The sequence below is a fragment of the Anomalospiza imberbis genome, chromosome 5, assembly GCF_031753505.1.
Source record: "Anomalospiza imberbis isolate Cuckoo-Finch-1a 21T00152 chromosome 5, ASM3175350v1, whole genome shotgun sequence".
Taxonomy (NCBI): domain Eukaryota; kingdom Metazoa; phylum Chordata; class Aves; order Passeriformes; family Viduidae; genus Anomalospiza; species Anomalospiza imberbis.
The window spans coordinates 35,931,184-35,953,145 of NC_089685.1; positions in this window are offsets into that span (position 1 = coordinate 35,931,184).

The following is a 21,962-nucleotide window of genomic DNA, read 5'->3' on the forward strand; positions in this document are numbered from 1 at the left end:
TCAAGGTTATCCAAGTTTCCATTAACATTAATCGAAGCAAACGAGTCATGGGAAAGGAGAGGATCAAACTTAACATCCCCACACTAACAGCTGTAGTCAGAGTCAAAATTAGAATTGAAGTTTCTTAGATTTTTTTTTTTTTTTAGTGTGTGTGTCTCCATCTGCACTTGCTAAAGAGTAGAATCCAAATCTTGAGAGAGACATGATACTAACCAACATACTTAGCAGCACTTTAAACCAGCATATGCACAGCCAAGGAGGCTAACCTGCAAGAAATACTGAGCAAAAGCTGAGAGTGAAGTTGTCCCTGCTTTCAGACCTCAGGGAGGAAATGCAACAGATTTTTGATACTTGTAGAACTGGTTGCTCCCTGACTGAATGAGAAGTCACTCTTGTCTTTTAATCATGGTTGAGAGAAACATTTGAGCAACTAGAGAGCTAGAGCCAGTTTCAGCCTGATAATAAAGCAAAGTTTATGTGTTTTCACATGCCACCAGCAAGCTCCTTAAGCATTGCTGTGAGGGGAAGGGATCAGGAATGGTTCAGGTACATTACTGCTCCTTCCAGTCCAGCTGTTATGCTGTGGTGCAGAAAAGTGGCCTAGCTATTTTCAGCTGTTTTATAGCCAGAGAAAGGAAAACATCAAGAGGATGATTACTGCATATCTGCTGGTTAAGGTGTGTTAATGGAAGGTGCAGTACTGGGTTCAAGCTCTCCAAGAAATGTTTATGCATTTTACACTGGTTTAGACAGACATTTAGAAATACTATTCAGTGAAACCAAAACACAGATCTTCCAGCTCCCAACCAAGTGTCCTACTTCCCTAAACAATTAGGGTCTGAATTTTACATTCAGGGCAGGACAAAGCATCTAAAGCAGGACACAGAAGGCAGCTGGGAGCAAAACAAGGGGCTCAGTGATTGTTCCTCTTCAATGCAGCCTCATGCACTGCAGCTTCCTCATCCTCTTCTGAAGCATTTCATGAATGATAAAATTATTTCAAAGGGACAGACTTGACAGTGGGACATCATGTGGGATTGACCCCTAAGCATGATAGGGCATATAAGGCATTTTCTCATTTGCAACTGACTCTAGCAGCAGTCAGGTGAACGGTTTTTGGATCACATCTTTTTTGCATTAGCACCTCAAATAAGCTCAAGTTTAGAAAAGCTCACCTTTAGCCCAGCTGTAGACCTGGTTCATAAAAGTACATTTCACCTAAATACAGTGCTCAAATATTTTTAAAACTAAGTAGGTTTTGGTTAATAGTTGCTAGCTAGATTTTGAGAGAGCTCATGTTCAAGTCTAAGTAAAGAACATTTGAATTTAATAGTACTTTAAGAAACACTATCTGCAAAAGCTGAGATATTGTGGTCAAACCCATCCATATTAAATGTTTCCTCTGCCAGCTTGGTAAATATTCATCCAAGTAAATAGCTTCAAAAAATTAATTGTCCCATGAGAAGCTGTCATGTAAAATTTGTATGCTAGATTCAGATTTAGAAACTGTGAAATAGAGAGTTTTCTGTTCCTTTTTAAGGGCAAGTATAATGTATTCAGGAGTCAATGAAGTGCCAGAATAATAAACCAGTTGTCAAAGAAGTAATATTGCTTATTTGGATTGGGAAGATGCAGGTTGTTTGTCTTAATCTAAAATTCCTAACAGCACCTGACCATTAATTGAGGACATGGAACATGTGCAAGTTAAAATGAAATGAAACTGCTATGTATTAAACATTTGCACAAGCTTAAGCTACTGTGGAAAATGGAGCTGAGTGAATGATTGGGTTGTTGTCAATGAATGAAAAGAATGGAAAAATGAGATCCATTTAGATCAACAAGATATTGATTCTTGTAATCCCACTGCATTTTTTGCCTTACTAGAGAGAATAAAAAGGGGAGCTCAGTCTCATTGGTATCTTAGTAAAAACTTTTGGGAAACCTCACTAAAATGAATAAACTATTTAAAAGAAATAAGAATAGGATCAGAAGCAGATGTTATTATAATTTGAAAATAATCCATTGTATGTTGACAGTTACTTTCCAGAGTAGGGTTGAATAGCCATTTTGGGAAAAAGAGTGAGTCAGCCACCTACTGTGCCTATTGTTCATGCTCCACTTAAGGGGATATCTACTCACAGATTTTGACTGGGAAAAAATTCTTTCATAAGAAAAAGGAAAATTAAAAACTCTTAGAAACCTATAATGAAAACTAAAAGTTACTAGATATCTCCCACAGAAAGAAAATCTGATAATATTTGAAAATGAGTCTGGCATTCTCAGACAAGGTCCTTAAAGAGGTGCCAAAGCACATTGCTGGATACCTGGATCCCATAGTCCCAAAGTTTGGTTCACATTTTAGGCCAAACTCTGATTTCCTCCTATTTCATGCGTTGTCAGAACATTGCCATACATGACTGCTAGGAGCTATTATCCTTGCATTTCTTAAGAAATAAGATGTGACAGTTCCTTTTATCACATTGGTTATATTTTTCTTTTTTTTCTGTAACTAAAGGAAGCGCTTTTACCTCCAGACCTGATGGTGTCAAAATAATCTTGGATGTTTTGGTTTATTTAAAGAGAAAAAGGTGCAAGGATGAGTGCATAATATCCCTAGGAAAAGTTTTTTACAAACTTTGCATATGTCCTTCATTAAATAATACTGTAAAAACTCTTTCCAACTATAAATTATACAGACTCTCCTAATGTACCTCAGTTAGGTAGCTATATCTAATTTTAAAATTATTTGAATCAGAACAAAAATAATTTGCTAACACTCATTTAAGTTTTAATAGGGTTTTTATTAAAATAGATCTGCAAATTCTGTCATTTTATAAGAAGCTTAAATCAAAGCCAGTGAAGGAGAGGGAAAATACTGTATTGCTCTGGGATATATGCTGCATTGGGAGACAATTTGTTCTCTAGTGATATCTTCTTGTCTCACTGCACACAGTCAGCTACTGTACTTCATCCCCTGAGGATGCCAGAGTTACTCACTCACATCCATTCAATGTCCTCCGTGATCTGATTCTGATCACCAGCAGTAACTAATGGTAGCTACTTCACTGAAGCGTACATGTAGCCATAATCAGCCTATCCAGGTATTCATCAGAAACTTATCTGACCACATCTTCTAGTTAAAAAGGATCTGTAAGATGAAGATTTGTAATTGCTGTTACCTACAGAAGCTAACTCCCTGACAGATGTTTGCAGATACCAAAATAAGCAGGTTCAAACAGAAATCTCTTGAAACTGACTATTAAAATTCTTCTGTTTTATACTTTAAATAAGGGAAATATATTAACATCTCTTAATAAGTAATATTTAGTTCTTATAAACACCATGTTCCTCTATCCACAATGAAAAAAAAATCTGGTCCCATTTCCTGGTACTGTGGATTTAATTTAATTTAATTTAAACAACATTTAATACTTTGAATTCTTATCCTATATTACTCTTACTTGTCCAGAGGTGTCACAAGATCTAGAGGTGCATTTTGACAGAGATCCTTCCAGTATTATCAGAAGTACTGATGTATTTCAGTTTATTTATTCCTTTGAAACATTTACTAACTTCAGCTTTCATTAGTAAATAGATACAAATAACCTCCAGAGTCTGCTATAGTTTAAATCACTGCTGCCACTGGCCATAGGCAGCTCATAAATGATGAGAAGTGGCTGAGGGAGCTGGGGGTGTTTAGTCTGCAGAAAAGGAGACTCTGGGAGAATTATCACTCTCTGCAACAACCTCAAAGGAGGTTGTAGCTGTGTGGGGGTTGGGAACTTCTGCTAAATATCAAGAGGAATTTACCTCAATTTGCACCATGGGATGTTTAGATTAGATATTAAAAGAAATTTCTTCACCAGAAAGGGTGATTAGGCATTGGAACGTACTGCCCAGGGAAGTGGTTGAGTAACCATCCCTTGGAGGTATTTAAAATATGTGTAGATGTGGCACCTGGGGATGTGGTTTAATAGTGGATTTGGCTGTTAATCACAATACTAAATGTCCTAGATTTACTGGAGGTTACTTCATTTATCTGAAAGGACTTTTAAAGGAAATTTTACAAAAACATTTTAAAAGCCTGGAAAAAATTACAAATACTTCCCACCTTGTCTATTTATAGTATTTTATTTACTCTTTTAAACGTAGTTTAATAGGCAAGATGCAATTTGTTGCTAAAATAAACAGTAATTTTTGCTGTTACAGCAAAGAACATTTGAACTCTACATTCACCTTGCTTCTGGCCAGCCATAACCTCCACCCTTTTCCTACATCTTTGTGCTCTCTTTTCTAGCTCCTCAGAGCATGTAGTTCACTATGGGAATGTTTGCTCGGGTAGCACTGCTTACTGCAATGGTTTGGGAACAGCCAAAAGGAGCAAGGGGAGAAGGTATTATGCAACTTGCTGAACCCAAGAGTTGACATGGCAAGCGAAACTGCCAAGATAAGAAGAATATTCTGGTGTCAGAGAAAGTTATGATTCCATCACCAGATCTAACAGTCCTGTTTTGACTAATTTGTCATTTTTGGTTTTATCTCTAAAGTATTTTTCCCCCTATTATTTTGTTTTGTAAAATTTAGAACAGCATTTCTTCAGATGATTATCTGCTTTCTATTTTCAAACACTTGCAAAAAAATTTAAGCAAAATCTTTTCAACCAATGCACCAAATTATCTCTACGGCAAATAGTAAGTCACATAAATAAGATATAGAATATTTTCTTCATTAGGCATCATTGTGAAAGTAATTTCTGTGCTAGAATAGAGTTTGTATATAATCTGACCTCTGCACTTCAGAAGTTCAGTTGTCATTTTGAACTGCAGTGGATTACATATATTGAATTTGAATCAATAAAACATAAGTCCTCTGGTATGTTCTATCCCTTTAATGATTTCTCTCAAATAAGTCAATTTTGCATAAAAGAAGCAGAATATCTTAGCTAGTTATGTCTCTAGGTATTTTGTTGCTTAGATTACAATAGATAGAAGAGTAATTTTGCATTTTGTACTACTATTTTTTCTTTACTGATTTTGTCTAAGATATTATGGACATTTTATCCAGGCAGTATCACTCCTGCTACTCACCTTCAAGCATAAAATTATTTCAGCTGGAACTTTATGCAAACCGAGACACATGAACCAGGAGATTATATTCAAGGTTAAAAATGTAAGTATGGAATTCATAATTATCTCCAGAGATATAATTACGTGAAAAGGAGAGGTATTTTAATTGCTGTCCTAGATAAGGATTGCATATAACTACTTGTGTTCAAAGCTTCAGGTAGAACAATTAAATTGTATAAACTAAAGAGAAGGAACTACCCAGTCCCCTGAACATTTCAGAAATTCTTTTTATATACATAGCACATGAATCTCTTTCACTTCCTTGGGTTTAAAAATAATTCCTAGAAAATGCCCTGTGCCGCCCAACATTTAATTTTGTTTTTTATATTTCCAAACTAAACAACTCTTTCATAGTAACACATTGCTATAAGTCCTCACACAAGTCGAATTCAATATAGGAAATTTTGTTGAAAGAAAAATATCATTTGCTTTAATGTTTTTCCTATTTTAAAACTTGTCTGTATCCATGTATTTCTTCTTTGTCAATATGTTATGTTTTTGGGGGGATATCCAGGGAAGCTCTCTCCAGAATGGAAGAGAGAATTCAGTTTCTTTTTTTTTTTTTCCTTTTATTACTTTAAAAAAAAATTTTAAAAAATAAATTTCCTAACCTTGAATTATGAAAACTATGCTTTTGAAAGGCCCATGCATTCTGGAAACAATAAATATGCTCCTGTGTTTGCAAAGAGTTAAAAGTAAAAAATGGGCAATCTAAAGAAAATTTCCTCTGTTTCAACAGTCACCACAAAAGATAATAATTTGATACCAATATTTTCACTTGTTTTCAAACTTCTTGCAGAATACTAGTGAAATGCCCAAACAAAAAAAAAAAAAAAAAAAAAAAAAAAAGACAACTAAAGAGAGGACTGCAGAAAATGTGTTGAAAAATCAATGGCAGGTCTAACTTAGTTATTCTCTTTTCTGGTTTTATCTGCCTTTTCTCTAGATTCAAAGTACCTTGATTATAAAGCTTTTCATATCTATTTCCTTAGATAAACCATTTCATTAATCAGCATAGCCAATTATTTCTGTTAGCTTCAGTGAATGATGAGTGGGTGGTGCCAAGCAATAGGACAAGAGGTAACAGACAGAAAGCAATGCACAGAAAGTTCCACCTGAACTGGAACAGGTTGCCCAGGGTGGTTGTGGACTCTCCCTCATATTCAAGAACCATTTGGACACAATCCTGTGCAATGTGCCCTAGGATGACCCTGCTTGAGCCGAGAGGTTGGACCAACTGACTGACTGTGGTTCCTCCCAAACTGACATGCAAAATTTTTATGAATTAATGAATGAACAATTAAAAATAAAGGATTTTTTTTTCCTACACATCATTACGCATTTTTCTACCACAAATAAAAATAAATAGTCATCAGAGTGCCACGGTACACCAATCAATTATATTATTTAGCTATATATTTATTAGTTTTACATTTTCACTTTCAAATTAGTTTCTCTTTATTCTTCTCATTTGGAAAAGAGAGAATAGAAAATTTTTGTTATGTTTTCCTGGAACAATATTTAGTAGCTTATTACAGTTCTTACAGTCTCAGCCTTTCAAAACCTCTTAACATTTTATGCAACAATAAAGAATCTGTAGCTTCAGTTTCAACTGAAAAAAATTACAATGAAAAACTATCTTCCCTATCTTTGTTTTACTATGTTGCCTTCTAACACTATTTCTTGGTTTGTTATTCTTTTAGAATCCTTGAAAATATCTAGTGCATCTATGGTCACCTGTGCTTTGTCTATAATGCTGAATAGAAGGGGTTCAGGTGTTGATTTCTGCCCTCAGCACCAAGTGGTATGTGTGAGCTGACACCCAACAGCCTTGCAGACTTGTTACATCCATTGTATATTCATCCTGTAGTGAAATAGGTAGAGGGGTCCAAAACACCATGAAAGAGGGAGCTAAAAATTAAATAGTGCATATAATTATGGGTTCTATAGGCAAGCTCCATTCCAGGACCTGTTATTTATCTTTCCAGTCATTGCCAGCTACTTATGTAATGGAAAACTTGCAGTGTACATCTGAGAGCATACACGCTGAAAGATGAATGCTGAATGTCAATCTGAGGTGGAAAGCGCTTGAAAAAGAAATGCTAAGTAAATGAAGATTTGTCTTTATAAAGTCATTTCCAGCAGAGATCTTTATAGCTGATCCACTACTGCCCACAATAAATACCCATCCAAGAAGATAACTGGGAACTTAGAAGGTGTACTACTATACCACAAGATGGATAATAATTATATTATTCAATCAATTATTAAAAACAATTGCATAATTATATCAAACCAATAATTTATACAACTGAAAATGTTGGTTGGCTCAAGGGAATGGATGAAATCCTACTATTTTAAGGAATTTTGCACAGTAGTTAAATCATTATTTGCTTGGAAACAGTGGATCTGAATACCAGAGTAATACTCTATGGATATTCTGTATTAATGCGTATGTGAAAGGAATATAGGAAGAATATGAAGGATTTTTTTTGACTGTGCAAGGTTTTAAATAGCTTCTTTGTAAAACCTGCAAACCTCAGGATAGAAAGACAAGTAACATGTACAAGTAACCCTTAGGAAATTATTCATTAAAGGGTTTCTCTGTCCTGGGTGTTTATGATAATGAAAACACAACAGTGACAATTAATCGTGAAAGCTAGAACTGAGATGTCACCACTGGATATAGAAACAAACAAAGAAAAGAAAAGCAAGCTTGAAGTTAATCAAGAGAGGACAGAAAAATAAATGAAGTGTGAGACATATTTAAGTATCAGAAACATTTTCCATAGTGTTGATTTGCTAGGAAAACTTAATCATTACTGGGGCTACACCCCAGGCATACACTTGAGAGTAAATAATGAGCACATTTAGTCAATGAAACAAGTGAAAATAAGGTTTCCCCAAGGGAAGAGACAAGAAATCTATTCCTTTCCAGCAAAATGATAAATAACCTACCATTAATGTCCCAATGGAAAATGCTACAGAAAGGTCGTAATGTAATAGCTTATTCCTGGCTTTCCAATGAATGGTAAAAGAAAAATTATAAATAGATAGATAGATAAATAGGTAGATATAACATAGATATAATATAGATATAGAAAGAACTTGGAACAAAACAAGCTAAAAAAATAGAAATTCAGGAGGGAAAAAGAAAAGCTGTGTATACAAGATTTTGTAATAATCTTTTGCCATAAAAGCATAGCATCTCAGTGAAATTGTTGGTACTGCCACTCTGCCTTCTGAGAAAGTACAATTGCTTCTTATTTCAAAAAGAAATGGTTATTACTTCAATAAAACTAGGCTGAAAATTAGAGGTCTTTCCTGTACCTTAAACCAAGTTTGATTACATAACAGCCTTCCCAAAGAAGCAATGAGTAGAGCCAGCTTCATTGGTTTCCAGAGGTATGCAATCATTTTTCTGAGCAGGACTGGTTCCAGGGTTCCTCAACCCAGGGGATGCTTCCCTCTCTTTTGAAGAAGTTTTTGCTCCAATGGTAGGGCCATCTGTCACATTGTCTGTAGCTATTGTTCCTACAAACTAAACCACCCTGACAGTAGCTTTAAAATACAGTCCCCTGTACGAAGAGGGGAAAATAGAGAAGGCAGGAGGCCTTGAGCTTAGCTTTACAAAAATGCAGGTGGAGCACATAGTCACTAGAGAACTCACATTTTCAGATTTGAAAAGGAGAAGGAAGACATCATTATTAGGGGAGCAGAAGACAGTACAAGGAGTTCAATTTTCTGAGAAGTGTGACAGTAATTATAGCAGCCAGAATACGGTGAAGCTGACCTCATAGACAATGCCCTTGCTAGCTCTGCTAATTATGTCACTTGCAACGATGCTACAAGAAAGATGATAATTCACTCAGCATGATGCATTCAAGAGGATTTTTTCTAACTTTACACTGTACCAGCTTTAACCTGAGGAAAAGGGACATCTTGCAATTTAAGTGAACTGCCCAGTGAAATAGTAATATCTAATTTCTCTATAATTGCCAACAAAAGTCTCTGCTAAAAGATTTTGTTATTTAATTTTGGCAGACAAAGGTCTAGACATGTGGCTTCTACTCAGTGAGTTTTCCATCCCAGTATCCAAAAATTTTAGGTGTTTAACAGCATACTTTCACAAGAGATTTTGGTGATTGCTTTGATGCATAAAGGAAATTAGCCATTTAGCTAGCAACAAGCAAGCAAAAAGAAGGCCACATGTTCTTCACATAAATGTTGACAGTCCTGTTTCATCACTGGTGCACATGGACAAGCTGATAGCCTTTTGTCTTCTAAAGTATCATCAGCTATTCATATTTTCCAGAAAGGTTCTGAAATATATGAAGGCTGTCCAGGGACCATAGGGACAGAAAATTTATTTTCTGTATTGAAGACCTTTATTCCTACCAAGTATTAAAAGAACCCTACAGAGAGTATCCAAAAGCCTGCATAATCTTCAGGTGCTTATGAACAGAAAGTAAGACTAAGCTATAGCAGAATATTTCACAAAATATTTGCTTTCAGCTTCCAGCTATCAGCTTGCCTAACTGAGACAGAGGTTGTATTTTTGTACTTGCCTGGGTGTGATTAGTAGCTCTTGAAAAACAATTCCTCCATGAGGGAAATTTTCCAGTAGTTTATGAAATGATTTACTCTTGTGTTACATAAAGCACTGAATGTCAATGAACTCCCAAGTTAAATTTGCAGTGTATGAAAACTTCTGAATCAATTGCCTATTTTTTCTACCGTGAGGAATACCTACCAATACTTTCTAATACCTTCCCCATGTCCTCCATGATTTCATGTCCTTCTTCAGTGTCCCTCTCATCAACTGTCTCATCTTCAACAGATGAGTCCTTACCAGACTGATCTCTTCTCTTGCAGAAGTGTCTTCTATCTGTGTTCCTTTTCTCCTTATTTAATACCTTTCTGTAACTGGTTGCAACAGGCTGTAATGGTGGATACCTCAAATCATGGAACCATGTAAAGAAAAAAGCAGAAGAGCAATCTTTATTACATGTCTAGAAAGCAAACTGCTTTGCCACCAGCTTTGAAGACGCAACTTGTCTATCCATCCATAATAGATCAACAGAAACCATGCCTGCTGTATCATTACATTATTTGTGGAACACACTCTCTGCGTCTTATCTAGCCAAATTAAAAGAACACCAGAATCTGTGGTCAGGGAGAAACCACAGTATTCTGACATTTTGTTTCAATTGAGTGGAAATAAAAGTATGAATTAAAGTAAATGTTTTCTGATCAGGAAATTTCATTTTACATTTTTTCAGAACTCTCAAAGAGTTTTATGGCTGTGTTCCACTTTGATAAGATTAAAGCACTTCTTTGATGCAATATAGTACTTATTTTTGACTGCAACACTTCAGCTTTTATTTTTCTCCATCTAATTATACATAACAATATGAAGATCAAAATGCAAAAGAGGAAATTACCTTGACCTTGTCAGAATGAAATTTTTTCAATGCTATCTAAAAAAAAATTATCAACCCATTATTAAAATTTTCCATTAAAATTAATTTCCACAAGACTCTTGGACGACCATGAATCAATGTACTTTTGAAGAATGCTGTTCTCACATCAAATTCTTGATCAAGACTAATTGTTATTCTCTCTTTCCTACACATAGGTTTTGTCAAGAAAAAACATATGTCCTATTAAATGAGATGCAGAGAGATTGAAGCCTTTGAGGAGCCCTCAAGGACCTTATGCTCATAATATAGATGTTAAAATCTTCATCCCACCATCTGTCCAAAGATTAAAGTGCCTGAAAACTCCAAGAGGCAAGCATAGGAAAACTTGGTTTACAAGTTTTAGATGCTATATTATTCGTATTTAATTTCATCCCTAACCGGCAGTGACTACTCTACAATGAAACTGGTAGAAGGAAAGGCAGATCCTTAACTTGACTACTTAAATTCTCCAGTATTTATATTAGTTTAAACTGACATGGGAAATGAGCCTGGATGAACAGAAGTGTTTAATATCACATTACTTTTAACAGTGGGCCAGTGTAAGCCACTCCATTCCTCCCTCGCTCCTTTTTGTAAGCTCAGCTTATTGCTGAAGCCCATGGCTTGCCCTGAGCTATGCAGACCATCAGCTCTTTGAAACTGGACTGTAAAATAGATGACCTAAACAATCTCTTGGAAATTAAAAGTAACAGACTGGGACAGTGGGAGGACTAACAAAATCTGACTCTCATATAACTTTATCATACAACACCAGACTGAAAAATGCATGATTTAGGGACTATTTTTAACCATGGTCTGTATGTGTACAGCTGCACAGACTGATTGTAGGAACACACCTGATGTGACAACTTTAGCATCATAGAATGGCTTGGGTAGGAAGGGATTTTAAAGATCATCTAGTTCTAACCACCCCACAACAGGCAGGGATGTCACCCATTACATCAGATTGCCCAGGGCCTCACTCAGTCTGGCTCTGGGAATACTTCCAGGGATAAGGCATCCACAGCTTCTCTGGGAAACTGGTTCTAGTGCCTCACCACCCTCTGAGTAAAGAATTTCCTTCTAACTTCTAATGTAAATGTCCCCTCTTTTAGTTTAAAACCATTTCCACTTGTCCTATCACTATCTGCCCATGTAAAAAGTCACTCTCCCTCCTTTTTATAAGCTCCCTTTAGTTACTGGAAATCTTATAACAGTTTCCTTGGAGTCTTTTCCAGGCTGAAAGCCTCAAAATCCCTAAGCCTGTCTTCATAGGAGATGTGCTGAAAAAACTAAGATGTCAGAAAAAAATGGTGAGGCAGATTTTTTGCACACTGAAAACTCAGGCAAAATCAGTGTAGAAAGGGTATGTAAGGAGGTGGTGGGTTGGACCCTAGCAGCCCCTCCACTCCCTTCTTGCCAAACCCACAGCTGATCTCACATGCAGACCAGAAAGGACCTGATCTGCAGCCAGTAATATATCTCATGGTTTGTGAGCAACATACTCTACAGAGCATTTCTGAAAATGTCATGACTTGATCTCTTTAGCTGCTTTGGCTCCAAGACTCTTGTTAACCAGGTCAGAGCTAAAGGTGGTAGGATGACCACATTGCCCTTTTTATAGCTAAGTGGAAGAGAGTTTCTAGTAGCCTGAATTGAATATGGTAATGTTTTTCCCAGTATAACATGACACTATAACGTAGAAAAGCTGAAGAGCAAAGCTTTAGATGATGCTGATAACATTTTTTAAATTTTCCTAATTAACTTTTTGTGCTATACTGCATAGCAAGAAACAACATATGTTCTGTGAGCTCCACCTGTTCACCACCTACCTTTTTTCCCACAACAAAAACAAAGTAAGTAAAATGGAGAGCTATTTCACTTATGCATATCACATATTTTGGATAATTGATGTAATTTTAGACCCAAAGTGTGGTGTTGAAGTTTTTGTTGAATTCTGGAACTTTTTGGGAATTACTTCTTTCCGAGGTTACCTGCTGCATAGAGCTTGTTCCACTTTATTAATAAAAGAATTCCAAGTATAATTGGAGTAGCAAAACATTTTGTATTTCTGTGGTAAATAAAGGTCTCCTAACAATATCAAAAAAGTAAAGATATATCAGAGATTATTCCAACTACAATTGCTTTACTAGCAGCTTTGCCAAATAGATTTCACTGAGGAAGATAGTTTTATTCTATGGCAACAGAAGACTGGGTCTTCTCTAATGTTGAGTGGTGCAAAAGAAGACAATAAGTAGTGCTTTGGGATTTGACTGGACCTCACACATTATTTATAACCTGTGTGCATATAACTGTGTCTTCACAGTTGGATAAAATTCTCACATAGAGAGTAGATTTGCATTCTCCTGCTCAGACATGACTAGAACCGATTTTTCAGAATCACTCTTGGTTTCAATCATGTTGTGATTATTAATTTCAGTCAGTGGAAACTCCAGGGCAAAAACTCTAGCTAAAACAATCACTAAAAAATTATTTATCAAAATCTGAAATTTTCCTTACTGGGGAAATGTAGCAGGCAGAGGCCCTGCAAGGCCTCCCTGACGGTCACTCGCCTAAGATAAGAAATGCCTAGTCATGATGAGTGGACCAAAGCAGCCCGTCTTCCGCCCTCGGACCCTTGTTATCTCTCTGTAAGGCTACAGGTCATATTCTCCTCAACCCTGGCCACTGGACAATTTCCAACACCCCAGAACCCTATATCAACCCCCATCTCTGCCCAGTTCGGCAGAAGAGCTGTCACTGGAACCCTTCGCAGGAGCTGCCAATAAAGACACCGCTGTGGAACTCCACACAGACTTCTCCTCTCTCAATCCCCGCGTCTGCTGAGGAACTTGCGAGTGCAGAGTGAAATCACTAAGAGCTGAATTCAGCGGAGCTGAAATCACTCCAGAGCTGCTCGCTAAGTTGTCTGCGGCTGGGAGCTAGCCCGAGGGCCCAAACTGGCTGCGCCGAATTAGCCCAGCACTATCCGGGACACCTATGGCAGCGGCTGCCCGGGGGGCCAGATGGACCCTTGGGACCCCAGGCTGCCACAGGGAAAAAAAAAAAAAGGAGAATAATACATCATAAAAAATTCATCAAGTTATACATTAGGTATCAAGTCTTGAAAATTAGAAACTCTTCCCTGTTTAGAGACAGTAATTTTCACAGATAGGAAATCTATTGTACAGGCACTCAACCTGGCATTTGAGAGAAAGACAAACTTTCCTCCTGGCTATTGAGGTCCTTGAGAGTCTCTGCATTGTATTGCAATTCTCATGTACTGACACAGTCACTGAAACACATTTTTCCAAGGACATTATAAACATGATGAATCTCTTTAGAAGAAAAATATATCTCTTGATTCTTCACATATCCTCTCTAATTCTTTCAAATTTGTTGCATGTGTTAGCTTTCTAACATGCATAAAAATAAATTGAAATATTTATCTATTATTTTAGTACCATCTAGGAGTTTTTCACAACTATCTCAGCTCTATGTGCATGTCATACATTACCTGTCTCTGCCCATAACTGTATCATTCACCACAAATTTTCAGTTCTTTTATCACATCTTAGAGTAATGGTCTGAATTTTTTTTCTTTATATTTCTTTAGCTCTACTTTGATTGCTAAGACATGTTTATGGCGTTTGCTTGCATTACTTTTGTCCAATTTTTTTGTCCACAGTTTTGAATGCACCTCTTTTTCATGTTATGAAATGTTCTTTTCATTAGAAAACACCCATGAAGCTTATGTTATTATTAGTGATAATCTCAAGTTGAAAAAGGCTTTTGTATATAAGTTGGTTGCTGTATTGAAAAAACTCTTGCTATTCAAATTGAAGTCCATAAAAGACAATTTCTAAACACTTGTTATACTTCAGGCTTATTCAAAAATATTAGCATAAAATGTTCAAAACTGCCAAACTAACATGCCTTGTCTTCCAAATAGAAAGTTCTTTGATGCCTACTTAATGGACAGTAAAATTTAAAGGTCCCAAAAAAACTAAATATTTGTTCATCTTTCATCAGATTTTATCAGTATGCAACAAATATATTTCAATTAAGGGAGCATATTTATGTGAGTAAACATATGTAAGACCCTGTACTGCTAAAAATATCTGATGAAAGGCATTTAGGCTTGTCTGTAATACAATGAATACATCTTGTCATTATAAAGGGTTCAATGGATATCTTTGTGCATTATAATTATAGCTTTATGCTCTCATTGGTCAGCTCATATAGACATGATTCCTGGTTATAAGTGGCTGCTATATTAAAGTCAAATGCAGGCATACTTCAGAAATAGCAACACTTCTAAGAAGTGATGGTGCAGTTACAGCCATGATATGTTTTTAAATTCTTCGGTCACTTTCCAAATAAGTATGTCTTTGTGACACTGGTTTGCAGTAGCCTATTAGTGGCTGGGAAATATGAAGTTTCCTGCTCATGTTAGCAATCACTCATCTGCAAAGTAGGTGATAATAGCCAATTACAACAATAGATTTTTTTTTTACAGTATCATATCAAAACCATTACTTTTCAATCACCTTTATTCTTGTTCTTCATTGACAGCAATTGTGAAACATCAGGCCAGTTACAGTATAAACCAAAAAGACATTGCTTTACTATGTATGCTTTATAGTCTTATTCTTATAATTTTTTCCCTACCTATTTTTAGACAGCTTTTAAGTGAACAGTAGTCACTAAGGATCTCATCCAGTATTTGGGGATGTCAAGGAGCAGGATTCAGAGTGGTTTAGAAAAACACCTTTCTAGCAGAAGCCATTCATTTATTAATGTCAGCCTCTTACATCACAAAGGCTACCTCCTTTATGCTGAAACTGCTGATTTATGGAGGTTAAATGTTTCCTTTGATATAACACTTACATATTCTCCATTTCTATGTAGGACAAATGAACTTTCTGTACCTGTCAATATATAAACAGCTTTTCTGTCTGTCAAATAATGTCTCACTGCTTCTGACAATATGTACTTCCAGCATTATGGAATCATACAACAATATTTGATGGCCAAATCTGTTCAATTCTATTGAAGCTGTCATCGTTATTGTGGTAGTCCCCGTCCCCTTCCCCTTCCTCCTCCTTTTATTTTTCTGACAAAACACAAGTACGCAATATTCTTAGTCAATGTTGTTTTATTTCTTACTAAAGGTAAAACTGTTTTTTATTTTGGTACTAAATCTATACTAAAAGCTCCAGAATTTCAGAGTTTTATTTTTAATAACAGAATATATTTGGCTGAAAATAGTGCACAGGCTCCCCATCTAATGTATGAGAAAGGTTAAATATCTAGTGTGGTATACATTTGAAAAAAACCCAAAAAACAACAACAGTCCCACAGTATGTTGAATAAGCATCCCCCTACATTAGGCAGCTGAGATGTGTGAAGACAGTAGGACATTTGAAATCACAGAGCTCTCTGTGGTTTTCAGTGCTGTTGGGCAGGGGGTGATTTCACTGGAGATATGTGCCTTGAGTCTCTTCCCTAAAGGTAGGTGTTTGTGCCCTCTGCTTTTCGTCCTTAATTTTAGCTATTTTTTTTTTCTTCCTAAGTACATCTGAAAAAAAGAGAAACTGATCAGGTTAAGAGCAATATTCAGGAACAGAAGAGGTTCAGTTCCCTTTTGCCCAGATCTGGCTTTGAATTTCTTAGGCAAATGGAGTGGAAACAAGTTTTTTACAGTTTGGTTGAAAACTTGGAAATACATTACTTTTCAAATTGGTGCTAGATCTTTGGGCAGTATTTACATGCTGAAGATCCTTTAGCATACCCACAGAGCTTTCACCACTATAATTCAACATTAATCTTAATGACATTTCATTTCCTACCTTCTTTAATGTTAATAAAAAAGCCACAACACATTATGTTCTCAATTCAATGGAATGAATAACCTTTAATATACGTTTATGTGTCCTGCTGATCCATATGGTTAGCATCCTAAAACAATTACCAGCTTGATAATGCTAAATGTAACAAAAACAACAAAAAAATTAGCCCTCATCTATTTTAATACCTTTACAGCTTTTCCTTTAACTTCCTTTAGACTTGTTGAGCCTCATTTTTTTCCATATGAAGGTGAGTGGCTTCTCACACAGCGCACTTCTCTGTACTTTTCTGAATATTTCTCTGGTTTAATTTTAGAAATATTAAACCTCATAGGCACTTCCATATACTTACCTATTAATTCAAATAGAATAGGAAGAGATTTCTTAAAATTATTAGGAGTTAATATAGAAGTTAATTCATCCTAGTATAGTAGTCCTCTCAAGAGTCTCCACTGAATAAGAAAATCTAGCACATCTATCAATAAAAGATCCTGAAATGAAAGTAAACAGTCCTGATGTCCAAAGCCCTAGATAGCACAGCAATTTTCAGAAAAGAGGAAAATAAAGAAGGACAAATAAAGAGCTACTTCCTGCAGGGAAAATAATATACTGTTTCCTTACTACAATTTAATTAAATGCTCCTACAGACCCGTGATATCTTAAAGAATAATTATTTGTACCATTTTAGGGTTGGATAATAAATATGTTATTGTGACAATGCACCACTTAGCTCCTTGGATGTAAATTGGGAGTTAAATGAGGACTTTTTCAAAGGTGTTTTAAATTAAATACTCCTTCAAGGATCATTGCCAAACAGTTATCTTTCTTGGATTACTACAGAATTTTTTCTTCTGATTGTTTTTTTTAATATGTCTTACACTGTTCTTTCAGTATTTGTATTATGTCTCTTTGTTACTATCTCCTTAATCAAGCCTTCTTTCTCTCCTTCCTTCCTACCAAACAGTTTTAGCAAAAAGCACCTGGTTTTTTCAACTTCTTCTTTCTTTCTTTCACTCATTTATTTTATTTGTCTTCACATAACCACGATATTCAAGTAATCTCTGAAGGAACTCTGAGCCTGTCTCCTATAGTATCTTCTACCAGGAATTTCTTTTTCTTATTGCAGTACTCCTAAGTATCTATTTCTTAATTCTCCAACAGGCAACATTACTAGTGATTGTGTGAGAAATGTGGTGTGGAAGACATAAATTTCAGTTTAGGTATTTGGAACTTGTAATAAAAATATGTTTCCCATGTTCCTCTGGTTTTCTTCATGAAAGTTTTCTTACCTTATATAAAATCGATTAGAATAAAATATAATAGTTCAATTGGAAGGGACCTAGAACAATCACCTCATTGTTATGATTCTGTTATTGAAATTATTAGAGAGAGACTTCTCAAATTAAGGTGCAAATGAGACCATATGCTGAAATTGATAGTATTGTTTTTTATTTAAGTAAATGTGAGGTAGAGAGAGAGGGAAAAGAGAAGGGTGGTGAGAGAAAAAGACAGTGACAAAGAAAGTAGAAAAAATATAACCACTCACATAGATACTGATGATGTCCTGTTGGTCCTTTTCTAGTCTTCTCAGTTGTTGCAGTCTTGTTGAAGTAATGTTTGCAGCAGGAAAGAGTCCACAGATCACAAAATCTGTTAGGTTTGTATTCACTGCAGTTCAAGTGGGAATGCCCACATGCCTCCCTTGAGGCAGAGTTTCACACTGGATGATATAATGTTATGGATGAGGACTCTGACATCTTCTAAAATGTTGCAGCAGTCTCTTCAGTGTACTTGAATCAATCAGGACCCATCAGTTGAGATGAACACCTTCACCCTAGATGTGAATATTCCACTGCTTGGGAAGGGAATATTCACAGAATGGGTCATTATGTAAGGAAGGGCATTGGTATGATAAGGACTCCTTCCACATCACAGGATTTGCTTCTTATCAGTCTCTTCCCTTATCTGGAAATCCAGCTTGTAGCCTCAGATGTGCATGCCCTTCTGCACCTGAGAGGGCACTCTGTGGATCACTAGCAAAGCATCCAGTGGATGGTTTAAGCCATTGGTACCAATAGTCCAGTCTCTTACAGAACAGTCTATTACTGAGGTTACTGCAAGTGGATGAATGTTTGAGTCATTAATCACTAGCAGTCCAGTCTTTCACACTCATCCAACTACCTAACCAATTAAGGGTTAACCAACAGCTAAAGCACACTATTAAGAGCATTGTCCAAATGTCCCAATGACTCACCTAATTTGTTATCCTCCTCTAGATGCACTCAAGAGGACCTTCAAATTCCTCTTAAATCATGGGGCGTGGAACCACACACATCATTGTAAGGCCAGACAAATGCTAAATACAGTGGTGTAATCTCCTCTTTTGACCAGCTGGTTATCCATGTTTAGTGCACCCCAGGATGGCGTTTACCCTCTTGTCTGCCAGGGCTCACTGCTGACCCACGTTGATCCTGCTATTAGCCACTACTACCATGCTTTTGTTCATTTCTCCAGCCATGCCTCGCCCAGCTTGTGCCTGGCATTGCCCTGCCCTAGATGCAGAATCAGGCATTTGGACTTCTTTAATTCCATGCCTTGGTGATTCCCCAATTCTCTAATCTACGCAGATCCCTCTGCAAGGCCTCTCATCCCTTGAGAGAGTCAGCAGCACCTCCCTGTTTGGTATTGTCAGCAAATTTGCTAAGAGTGCATTCAACTCCTACATCCAGATCACTGATAAGAACACCGAACAGAACAGGCCCATGACTGAGCCCTGAGGGACGTTGCTGGTGTCACCAGCCAAATGTCACTCCATTCACTACAACCATTGGAGCCCCATTATTCACACTTTTTACCCTGTGAACCTACTCATGCCACACTCAGAGAGCTTGTCCAGAAGGATGCTTTGAGGGACAGCATTGAAAGTGTTACTACAAACAAAGTGAATGGAATATGCAGAACAAATGCTGTAAGAATACCCAGTGTTTCCTCACATCTCCACTAGCATGAGGGAAAAAAGCAGCTGAAGGTAGCTAGGCATGCCAGTTGATAGGATAGATTAAAGAGCCTTAATCTGCTTTGACCTGGGCTGCTTCACAGTCACTTTTTTGGGTATATTACGTCAACAAACCTCGTTATGGATGTTAGGAAAAAAAATCTGAACAAACAAACAAACAAACCAAAACAAAAACAAGACAAAAGATTGCCACAACAAACAGAATAAAAAGACCAAACACCCTCCCCTTGTCCTACACTAATGAAGGGTAGGAGGTTTACTTATTTTGTTTTTAATGTAGAACAATAAATTCAGTCTAAATGGAAATATAGCTTCTGATGGAAAACAACTTATTGAAATGTCTTTTTTTTCCTGCCTTTTTAACTTCTAAATCATTAGCTTGGATACATTGAATAAAAACAACATATTATTCTGAATGCATGGCAAACCAAGACTTTGTTCCTGCTTACACTTCGTATTCAGGCAAGGCATGAAAGTCTAACTGAAAATATGAAGTTATGATATTGGTAAGATTATAACATGAACACTTAATTCCATGGTATTACACACTATAGATTTGTAAAAATTGAAAAATGATAACACAAGTGAACTTGAAAATATATGTTTCAAGTATAAGATTTGTTGGGTGTTATATTCTTGTTTCCTGAAAATACCAATTCAAACTTAAGTCAAATAATTGGTGCCTAATCAGCTTCAGTACTATTTTTCCTTTACCATACCTTTAATCTTGATGTACAATCATTGTTGTTTAGTATAAATTACGTCAGGATTTTTTAAAAGTTTATTAATCATACAGAAATCCATTATAATCTAAGTGAAACTGCCTCATTGCCCCCTGTGTATTCTCAGTACTATAAGCAAACAGATCATATTTAGCAATCTTTAAGAACTTTTTCTTTTTGTATGCTTTTTGTTCCTTCAAGGTAAAGACACTTGAGAAATGAAGTCATGACTGCCATTTCATGGGTCATTCTAGCTGGTTACCTTCCTGTTGGGAAGATGTCTTTAATGGTCTACACCTAAAGTAATAATCCCTATCTCTTTTTTATAGTGAGTGGGGAGAAGCAGATGCTTCTAAAAATTCATCTCATCTTAAGGTAGACATCTAAAGTAAGTAAGGTCAATCCATACTGTTAGGGTCTATTTCTTTCCACTGACATTAAAGAGATCTAATGTTACCCCTTTCAGAGGTTAATGTAGATACTGTGTAACAGTTCAAAGAGTTTCTGTCTGATTTGCTGCTTTATCTTTCCATTTCCACTTCAGTTTATGCACTGATACAATCTCATCAGTTTTTTGGTTTTTTGCCACTTCTGTTCACCTACAACTTCACACTAACTGACTGCCAGAATTTAATTCTGTAGGATTAAAGCTATGACTCCTGGAATTTAAAGAATTTTACCTCCAGTTAAAAGGGTTCTTGTCAAATACAAAATTGATGGGCTAAATTTTAGTACTCAACATTAAATGAAGTACCAATAAAACCCATTTAATTAAATGGTCCCACCTTTATGTTCATTTAACTCTAGTTCTGCATTGTAACTGAGATTTGATTAACATATTAAGAGTGTAGTTTCTGAGACTGATTTTTAAAATGAATGATTTATTTTAAATTTATGGCATGGTGAGATGCTAAACTATTTCTAGCAATTAATTTATCTTTTAGAAGACCTTTCTAAAATGGGGCTTACAATAAACTGACTAAACAACTTATTGTTATTCTCTGACTCAAATTAGTCCAAGATTATACTGATTATAATACAATTCCACTTACGCTCAAAATAAGCATCATAAAGAAATGGATGTTTGTCAGCTTTGTGTATGTCTCCATAAGACTGACTTTAGAATTTATAAAAATATGGGTTATAACTTTGGCTTTAACAACATATATTTGTGATACAGTATTTTTTAATTTTTTTTTTTATTTCATTAAAACTACATAATTTTCAAGAAAGAAGGCAATTCAGTATTTTTCCCAGAAATAAAAGCACATGCAGACATTAGCTGTCCGTTCAGAAATCCAATCATTCAAACATCTAAAAGCTTTGCAAATTCCAGTTCCATAACATATATTCCACAGTGACCTCATTCTGAAACAGTCATATTAATCTCAGACATAACTGCATATCACTAAAATATCCATTTAAGAGAATGGTCTAGGCATCATTTTTAGTCAATGGGAGAGTGAGAGATCTCTAGACAGCTAGTAATCTTTAGATACCATACTTAAAATAAGATGCATTACCTCTCTTAGAGGTGTATCTGCTGCATGCAAAGGAAACTCATGCTAAACACCTCAATCTCTGTGAGATGGAAGGAGTGCTTCAGTTCTGTGAATACACATATGCACCCAATGGCATCTGAGGCAAAGATAAGTATATGGGATGACTGCCTACAGTTGGAAGTTTCAATATTAACATGCACAATTTGCACTCTTTTAGAGTGGTTCTCTAAAGACTGATGCAGATGTCTCAAGCTGATGACTGTATTTGGCCATATGGCCTTATAG